Here is a 10,646-nt window from a genome sequence, read left to right on the forward strand (position 1 = left end):
TTTTGCAAATTCAGGTCCAATTTATGGTTCACTGTGGCTTTGAAAAAAATTTGTTTTTTGGTTGGGCTCGTATATAACAAGGCCCTCCCCAGCTTGTAGGTTGTACACCATGTTTTTCTGGATGATTTGCATAAATAAGAAAAATGTTTAAAAAATAGAACTCCCGGGGCGCCTGGGTGGCTCAGTTGGTTGAGCGACTGCCTTCGGCTCAGGTCATGATCCTGGAGTCCCTGGATCGAGTCCCGCATCGGGCTCCCTGCTCGTCAGGGAGTCTGCTTCTCCCTCTGACCCTCCCCCATCTCATGCTCTATCTCATTCTCTCTCTCAAATAAATAAATAAAAATCTTTAAAAAAAAAAAATAGAACTCCCTCTCCACCCCTATAAGATGCCCATTTCTTTTTTTTTTTTTTTTAAAGATTTTATTTATTTATTTGACAGAGAGAGAGAACAAATAGGCAGAGAGGCAGGCAGAGGGAGAGGGAGAAGCAGGCTCCCCGCTGAGCAGGAAGCCTGATGTGGGGCTCGATCCCAGGACCCTGGGATCATGACCTGAGCTGAAGGCAGCCGCTTAACCGGCTGAGCCACCCAGGAGCCCCAAGATGCCCATTTCTTTCCATCTCCTTTGCAGTAAGAGCCTTCCTCACTGACAGGGCTAAGACAGAGGAGAGAGGACAGGGATTATCATTCTCCCAATTCCGAATCCTCACCCAGCTGCCTGCCCCACCTTGCTTAGGATTCTAGAGATATCTGTGCAGGGGGAGCAAGGCAATGCCAGTTACTTCTCACCAGAGGCTGAACCCTGTTCTTCCCTGCCTTCTTTCTGACTGGGTGGCTGGGATGGGAGTCTGGAGAATTCCCTTTGCTCCTTTTCCCAGAGTCACCCAGGCCTTGTCTTCCACCTCCCGCCTTTGTCCTCTGAGATGCAGGATGCCCCCGACTAAGGGGGTTATCTCATTTCCTCAGTTACAAAGGAAAGAGAGGAAGAGCCCATCCCATGGAAGAGAACTAGCTCTACTTCAACCTCCCACCCAAGCTACACTACCTATCTCCACAGCTCCAGTGTCAGCATTATGTGGGAATTCCTTCCTTATTAATGGGGAGCCTTGATCTTCCCCTGGAGGTTGATAAAAACAAGGTGAACACTCTACCATCTTCTATCCAGGCACATGGCAGACATCACTAATCAAATGTAATTTTCCACTGAGCCTCAGGGAGGGCTGGTCCCAGCAGGCATTATCAATCTATTGGAGTTTGCATTGTAGAGCAAACCCATTTGTCATTCCTTACATAGTGATGTTTCTGTGGTTCATGTGGGAGGGTGGGAGTAGGGGGCAGTTCTTCAGCTGTCTGTAGCTAATAAGACATGGAGGCGGGGGAGGGAGGAAGAAGCTGTTTTCTTAGGTTTCATGTGGATTTAGTTTTAAGTCCAAGAGCTTTACCTGTCTCACCTGCTCTGGGCCTAAATGTGGCATCTCCACTAATTTTTTTGGCTGGATAGGAAACAAAAGTGCAAGAACCCAGCTCTCCCTAGGCTAGCAGCAGACTTGCTCCTTGGGGAGGAAGGTGATGCATTACAGTGACTGAGGGTCTCAGGGAGAGGGAGGGGTGTCAGGCTGTGGCCGGAGGTCTGGAGCTGGAGGTATTGAGTTCCCTGGCAGCTCAGGTGATCCTGCAGAACAACACACATTCTCCTTGTTCGCCGCTGATGTTTAGACACCGCTGGAATGTCCTGGCAGAACTGTCTGTCCAAATCCATTCAAAATTGATTTTTGTGTCTTCGATGGGGAATTTTGGCCAGGATCCCCATTGCCCCCCATTCAGTTAGACATTCTTCTTTCCCTTTAGCTTATTAGCCATCTCTCTGTGGGAGTCTGAGCCGGTTCAAATGATCTGAAGCTATAGGGAAGATCGAGGTGGGTGTGCACTGCAAATCTGAGATGCCCAGATGCATTTATTTAAAGCAGCAACCTCCCAGCAGGATTGACACAGCCCAATGCTGAGAAATTGCGTTCTCAGCCAGGATCTCCCCACTTTGCTAGAGAGCCAGGAAATGGGTAGGAAAGTCCAGTGCCAGAGCAGAGGAAAGGAAGGAGGCAGTCAGAGAAGAAAAGCAGAGGATGAATAGGGAAATCCTTGTAGGATTTGCTGCGAGACCAGCTCCTGCACTCTAAGTGCTTTCCTTCAGGCTACAGCTTACGCACACGATCAGCAGCTGGGGGAACATCCGTAAATGCCAGGTGCTCTTTGGAGCTCAAGGGGTGGAGGAAGAAGAATCCTATCCTCCAGGAATTCACAATCAGAAGAGATGACAAACACACAGCTAATGAAAATTAAAATGTGGAGAAGAAGGTGGACAGCTAAGGTATGTTAAGAGGAGTTCAGATGAAGTGGAACTCCACTCCTCTGTAGGCTCTAAGAGCTAGATTTTTTTTTTTTAGATTTTATTTATTTATTTGACAGAAAGAGACACAGTGAGAGAGGGAACACAAGCAGGGAGAGAGGGAGAAGAGGAAGCAGGCTTCCCACCGAGCAGGGAGCCCGATGTGGGGCTTGATCCCAGGACCCTGGGACCATGACCTGAGCCGAAGGCAGATGCTTAATGACTGAGCCACACTAAGAGCTAGATTTTTGAGGTGTGTGTGTGTGTGTGTGTGTGTGTGTGTATGTGTAAATCAAGAGTTCTCTGTCCTCCAGACAAGTGGCTGTCTTCTCAATCTCAGCTTCTTGGCTGTGCATTGGAATCAACTGAGGAGCTCTAAGAAATACCTATGCTAGGCTGTATCCGGGGTTCTGATAGGATTGAGCCCGAGTCCACTGGGGGGTCACATGGGGATGGCAATGTCACACTGTATGGTGACTGGTTGATTCTGGTGCTTGTCTGCTTTGATGGATGAGCCGGAAAATGGTGACAGTGGTAGGGTATCGGGTGGCTTCTGCGGGTCACATGGGAGATACTGCCCTGTTCTCTGGGGGCAGGTGAGGAAGGAAATAGTCTCTGTGTTTGGGAAGTGGAATGTTCACCTGCAAGAGGCAGGGCTCACCATTCAAAGAAACACGTCCTGCTATTTCTTTCATACCAACATACACTGCCGGGCAGACCTTCCTCATTCCCTCTCTCCCTTCCTTACCAATAAATATTTATTGAGCTGTGCCATGTCCGAGTCACAGTTCTGGGGATCCAGCAATGAACAACACAGATTAGTTTTTGATTTCAAGGAGTTGACACCTTACGTGTTATCCTAAAGCAGACATGGGTGGTGGTAGAAATGCATGTGCGTTCTGTATGCAGGACTTTTTCCTGAAGAGTTGGCAGTTGGTGCCTTGGTGCTGTATTTTGTTGCTGTCCCGGCATCTTTGGTAAGCCCAGCATCCCGTTATCCCTGCCCAGGCGCCAGATATGTGGGTGAGCCCTTTTGGATGGGCCAGTCCAGTAGAGGTCCCAGAGGACTGAAGCCCCACCTAACATCACCGTGAGCAGAAGACCCTCCCAGCTCGCTGTGTTCACTTTCACATTCAACAAAGATGTCCCCCGTCCCTGGCAAAGATGGTGAGATAATGATGATGCAATGGGGGAAAGAATTATATCAGGCCATGGAAGACCTGGGTCCAAATCTTGACCCTCTCACTTACTAGATAGAATACTTTGGGCAAATTACTTAGCCAGGCTCTTTCAGGTTCAATTTTCACTAATTGTTGTAACCAAATATTTTCTGAGAGCTTGTTGTGGGCTACTTACTACGTTGAGAACTTTATACATGTTCTTTTGTTTTAATCCTCACTTTATTCCTACAAGATAGACGCTGTTATTATAGGACTCAGGGAGATTAAAAAGCATGTCTGAGGTCTCATGGCTGGTAAGTAGCAGGATGGGAACGAAAACCCAGGCTGTGTGACTTCAGGGCCTGGGCTCTTGGCATACATTGGAATAATAATATTTCTCCACTCGCTTGTTCGGAAGACTACCTTATTTATCCTGTGAAAGCAGAAAGCAGCCCAATTATTGCCTGACACACAGGAGCTTTTCAATCACTGTCTGATGATTCTTCAACTCAGATGCTTTATGATTCCATATTAGCCTTTGCCTAAATCCTGACATCATGCTAACAGGAACACAAAAGGGACAACATATCTAACAGTGTTCTGCAATGTTCCCAGTCACACTTAGCAGCGATCGTAATAAATAAATATGTATACAGTGCTGTAATAAGATGTGCATCCTCTGACCTGAGTTTGCTTCCTGGAATCACCACGAAGTTGGGCATTTTATAGCTGTTTATAGAAAGATGAAGAAAGTGACATAAGGATAACATTACTCTTTGCCACTGTTATGATAAGATCGTTCAGATCTTCTCACTGGAGAAATTAGTAATAGTATGATTAATAGTCATGACAACCAAAATGGGGCTTAATATTTCTGTAGCATGTTTTCATCAGGAGATCTTCAAGCCAGATCCCTGTATTCCTCTTTGTACTCAACCTCACTTTTCAGAGCTTTGCTTCTCTGTGGCTTTCGACAGTGCTGGGTATTCCTCCTGCCCACCTGCCTTCCAGGATATCAGTCTCCTTGTTTGCTCACCCCTGAAACTGATCTTCTCGATTTGGCTGGTTCTTTCATCTCTGCCCAGCCCTTAAATGTTGGAGCTGCTAATTTTGAGGCAAAGCACCGCTCCTTTACTAATTTATTCAGCCATTCAGCAAAGATTTCTCAAACCCCTACAATGTGCCAGGCAGGCACTGTTCTAGGTGCTGTGGATACAACAGTGGACGGATCAGACCTTATGGAACTTCCATGCTCAAGGGGGAGACAGATAATGAAATAAATCTGGAAATTAGATAGTGTGATAGATGATGGTAAGTGTAGGAAGAAAAACAAAGCAGGAAAGGAGGAGGGGGTACTAGCATTTGATTCTGAATAGGTGGTCAGGGCAATTCTCACTAAGAAGATATCTACCCAAGGATGTGAAATCAGGGAGGGAGTGTGTCCTGTACATCTGGGGGGAAAAGGATTAAAAGCAGAGGGAATGACAAGTACAAAGACTCCAAGCCTGCTCAGTGAGTTTGAGGACTATCAGAGAGGCACTCGTGGAGTGAGTTGAGTGAGTGGGTGAACAAGGGTGCATAGAAAAGGAGGTCGTGGGAAGGCTCCTCCTGACACCACTGTGAGGACACTGGCTTTTAGCCATCTCAGGGCTTTGAGAAGAGAAGTCATATCTGACTTATGTTATAAAAGGATCACTTTAGGTGCTGGTGGAAAACCGACTGTGGTGGGGGTGGGGTGGCAGGAGGAGGAAGTGGGAAGACCAGTTTGGAGGTTATTCTAACATCTAGGTGCAAGAAGAGCAAGGGGACTTGATCTAGGGTGGCAACTTGCCGGGGCAGTGGCAAATGGGGTTCATCCCAAATGGTAGTCCCAGCTCAGGTACCAGTTTGTATCATAGACAGGTCACCCCTAAAGTTTTCAGGAATAGGGGCAAGAGTACAAACAGAGGTCTCCAAACATTTAAAAGGCTTAATCAAGCTAACAAACTTTTATTTTTTTATTTTTATATTTTAGAATTTATTTATTTATTTGAGAGAGAGAGAGAGAGAGTGCTTGCGTGTGCATGCATTGGCGGGGGAGGGGCAGAGGAAGAGGGACAAGCTGACTCCCCGCTGAGTGCAGAGAGATGGTTGAGATGCTGGGCCCGATCCCAGGACTCTGAGATCATGACCTGAGCCAAAGTCAGACGCTTAACTCACTGAGCCAACCAGGTGCCCCATGCTAACAAACTTTTAAACAAAATTACTTTATTCCTCCTGCCATGGCAATATACCTTCATAATGACAAAATAAATAATCATTAGGGAGCAATCATGTTTCCCTGGAGCCACTGAGGTGATTGCAAATCCCACAGAGTTAGGGCTGCTGCTTCCACCCTGCCTGTGAACTGCCTGGGAGCACGAGTGATGAACCCATGTGAGCCAACCCTGCACATGCATTATCCTCTCTCACCTTCTAGCAGGATGTATACCCCTCTCTCTCTTTTTTTTTTATGAATTCATATTTTATCCTCTCCCCCCCCTTTTAACATAAATTACACATACTGCTATTCCTGCACTTGGTTTTTTTCTCTTAACAATATATCTTGAAGATTTTGCATGATAATGCACAGAGAACACTCTCATTTAAAACATTTTTAATGACGGCATACTGTTTTTTCTATATGGGTGGACCATAATTTATTTAACTAGTCTCCTACTGATGACTGCTTAGGTTGTTCCCAGACTCTTGCTCTTTTTTTTTTTTTCTAGTTTCAGAGGTAGAGTTCAGTGACTCATTCAGTTGCATATAACACCCAGTACTCATCACATCAAGTGCCCTCCTTAATGCCCATCACCCAGTTATCCCATCCCCCCACCCATCACCCCTCCAGCAACGCTTAGTTTGTTTCCTAGAATTCAGCATCTCTTATGGTTTGCCTCCCTCTCAATTTCCATCTTATTTTATTTTTCCTTCCCTTCCCTTATGCTCATCTGTTTTGTTTCTTAAATTCCACATATGAGTGAAATCATATGTTATCTGTCTTTCTCTGACTGATTAATTTCGCTAGCATAATACCCTTTAGTTCCATCCACATTGTTGTAAATGGCAAGATTTCATTCATTTTGATGGCTGAGTAGTATTCCATTGCATATATATATGTGTGTATATATATATATATGTATATACATATATATATATACCACATTTTTTTTTTTTTAAACAAATGTGCATTGGGTCCAAGACATGGTTGCTGCCTTGGGTACAAATCAGAGGGGGCTAAGTTTACTCTCCCACATTTCAGGAGTGGCAAGTGTTTCTCTAGACAGTGGTTCTGGTCTCCCTGCTGGGAAGAACCAGCTTTTGGTTCCATTGGGTGAGTTCTGTTTTTTTAAACAGCTTTATTGAGATGTAATTGACCTATAAAATTCATCTGTTTAAAATGTACATTTCAGTGATTTTTAGTATATTTACAGAATTGTGCATCTATCTCTGCTATTTATTTTAGAATATTTATATAATGTTCCAAAGAAATGTTGTACCCACGAGCAGTCACTCTCCATTGTTCCCTTTCTCCTCCTGAAAACCTAGACAACCACTAATCTATTTTCCATCTCTAGAGCTTTACCAATTGTGGGCATTGCATATAAATGGAATCAAATAATAGGTGGTCTTCTGTGACTGCCTTCTTTGACTTAGCATCATGTTTTCAAGGTTCATCCATGTTGTAGCATATATCTGTCCTTCATTCCTTTTTATGGCTGAATCATATTCCATTGTATGGCTATCCTACATTTGATTTACTCATTCATCCTTTGGGCATTTGGATTATTTCTATATTGGGATTATTATGAATAATGCTGCTCTGATCATATGTGAACAAATATTTGAGTGAACATGTGTTTTCATTTCTCTTGGGTATATACCTGGGAGGGAAACTGCTAGGTCATTTTGAGGAACTGCCAAACTGTTTTCCATGGCAGCTGCACCTTATATACACCCACCAGCCACATATGAGGGCTCCAGTTTCTCCATATTCTCACCAATACTTGTTACCATCCGTCTTTGATTATAGCCATCCTAGTGATTGCAAAGTGGTGTCTCGTGGTTTTGATTTGCATTTCCATGATAAGTAATGATTTTGGGCATCTTTCTTTTCTTAAAGATTTTATTTATTCTACAGAGAGAGAGACACAGTGAGAGCAGGAACACAAGCAGGGGGAGTGGGAGAGGGAGAAGCAGGCTTCCTGCTGAGCAGGGAGCCCGATGCGGGGCTCAATCCCAGGACCCTGGGAACATGACCTGAGCTGAAGGCAGCCGCTTAACCGGCTGAGCCACCCAGGCGCCCCTGGACGTCTTTTCATATGCGTGTTGGCTATTTGCATATCTATTCTGGGGAAATGTGTATTCAGATCTGTTGCCTGTTTTTTTAAAAATTGGGTTGTCTTTTTATTGTTGAGTTGTAAGAGTACTTAGTATGTTCTGGACACTAGTCCCTTATCATGATCTGCAAATATTTTCTCCCCTTCTGTGGGGTACCTTTTCACAGTTCTTAATTCAGCTCGATTACTGACTTTTCTAGGTTTTGGAACGCTGTCTGGGCCGTGCTACTTCTGGCCCTTATCAAGTCACAGAACATTAGAGAAAGGAACAAACATTTATTAAATATCCTTCATGAGTTATTCACTTTAATTTCCACATAGGCCAATGGTATATATTTGTTGGTCCCATTGTACAGTGATAAAGCTGAAGCTCAGAAACAGTAAGGTACCTTGGCCAGATTATAAATCCATGCTTTTTACTCTAGCTAGTAGGTCCCCTCCTATCACAAGGAGTTGACACCAGATTCATCAGAATTATAAAAACAAAATACTGATATCAAAGAAACAATTAAGGGCTTGGCCTGAAAAGCCATTCACCTAACGTCACCTCCATTGAAAGGAGTGGGAATTGTGTGTATCTGGGAGCCTGGCCTGGGAATGAGAAATCTCAAGTGAGGGCACGTGAGTATTGTTGGTAAACCATTGTGTTTGCTCTTCCTTTTTGAGGGTGTTGGGGTAACTCCACATGGCAGCTATTTATTACTGCACTTGGCACTGCAGCCTGGGAGTGGGCAAAGTGGGGCCCCAGGGCATGCTAGGAAACTCATTACTGGAGCAGATAAAGGAGCTTGAAATCAGCAGCTGGCCTGGATTTCCTGGTGAGATTAGGGGGACAGATTTCGCTGGCAGGGAAAAGGACCATGGGTAATGTCCTGGGAGAGTGAGTGGCTGTGGAAAGCTGAGAGGGCCAGCTTCAAACAATCCTTTGTCTCTGGAACATGATGTTGGGGCATTTGATAAAATAGGATCCCAAAGCTGAAGTGACAAAGTTGTATGGAAAGGAACTCTGCTGGTAATGAGGTCCTTTACTCCAGCCCACATTTTTTTTTTCTTGGAAAATTAACCAGAGGTCTCTTATATGCCTTTAAAACATACTCTAAGTAGGCTTTTCTAAAACTGCCAGGCGAGTTGGAATTGACCAGTGTTGGAGATAAGGATTCAGTAGCTGGTATTCCTTCCTATCTAAGATGCGTCCCCCTGTTTCCAGTCACTGTTTGAACCTGGCACAATCGGTCAGCAGAGCAGACGGTGTGCACTGGTCAGTGGTGTGCATTTGGTGAGTGGGGTGATTTTTGAGGGAGGGTTAAAAAGCCTTCAAGTGCTTTCCTGAGTCTTTTCCAACTCCGCATTAGAGAGCCATATAGGGGTGCTAGTGATGGTAGTTTGCTAAATTCTGATATAACTGAAGGAGTAGGGTTTGCCAAGGCTTAAGAGCCCCTGTTCAAATAAGATATTCTAAATCACTAATTCTTTCAACAAAAAATTATTAAGCACATGGTATTGCCCTGATATCAGACACCATGTTAGGTGTTTGGCATCACAGTAAATTCAAAGACATGACACTTACATTCATAAAGCTGACTGTGTAGTGGGTAGAGGATGCCATGGAGGGGTAAATGAATTGACTATTACAGCTCAGTCAGGAGATACAGTGTTCTGTTCTCTGAGAAGGCAAATCCAAATCGAGTTGGGAGGATCAGGGATGACATCCAGGAGAAACTGACTTTTTAATTTCAAAAGTTGCCTTTAAGACATTTTCTAAACTCCATGCCATTTGTTTCTTGGAACAAAAAAATAAGTCTGGAAATCATTACACTCCTACATGTCTTGGTGGGTGTACCACGATTGCAAGGCCCTGACTTCCCTTTACCTGGCCAAATCTCAGACTTGTGTTTGCAGTGAGTATCCTTGAGGGATGAGGTAATAGCTCACTCTAGGACAAAGAGCAGGCAGGCTTAGTGCTTGCTATAAAAGTAGTAGATTCCCCCAGGGGCACCTGGGTGACTCAGTCAGTTGAGCGTCCGACTCTTAATTTTAGCTCAGGTCATGATCTTATGGTTGTGGGATCCAGCCCTGCATTGGACTCCATGCTCTGTGCAGGAGTCTGCTTCACATTCTCTCTCTCTCCCCCTCTGCTCCTCCCCACCTCAAATAAATAAATAAATAAATAAATACTTAAAAAAAAAAAGTAATAGATTCCCTCAAGCTCAGTGCTCCTCAGCAGCAATACAGAATCACTTTGTGCAAAGCATCCGTCTGGGCTTGATTCCATTGTCACATGGAGCATAGGGTGAGGGGATCTGATGCAAATGTGCTGCCACCCATGTTGCTTGCTATACTGTGAGTGATAACGTCCTTCATCTCTGACCCAAGAGTCTTGTGTCTTCTGCCAATGTCCATGAAACAGTAATATGCTAACTTACTAGCTCATACAATCCGAGACCCAGCAGTGCCTCTTTCACCATGTGAAGAATTGCTCTTTCCTGGTTAGAAAGGAAGAGGAGGGCCCCATGGTCAGTTTGCTGGAGCCCCCAAACTGTCACAGACACATAAAAACGTAGTTCTCCTTGAACTGCTATCGTCATGGTGCTGGGGGGAGATGATCTGGAATGAAATGAGATGAATTTTTCTAGAGCACAAGTTTCCAAAGTTTTTCATTTTGACAGCTGATCAAATAATTTATATGAAACACCAATATATATGAGGAACCCAGAAAATTACCTCTTTAAGGATGTATGTTGGGC

The sequence above is a fragment of the Halichoerus grypus genome, chromosome 6, assembly GCF_964656455.1.
Source record: "Halichoerus grypus chromosome 6, mHalGry1.hap1.1, whole genome shotgun sequence".
Taxonomy (NCBI): Eukaryota; Metazoa; Chordata; class Mammalia; order Carnivora; family Phocidae; genus Halichoerus; species Halichoerus grypus.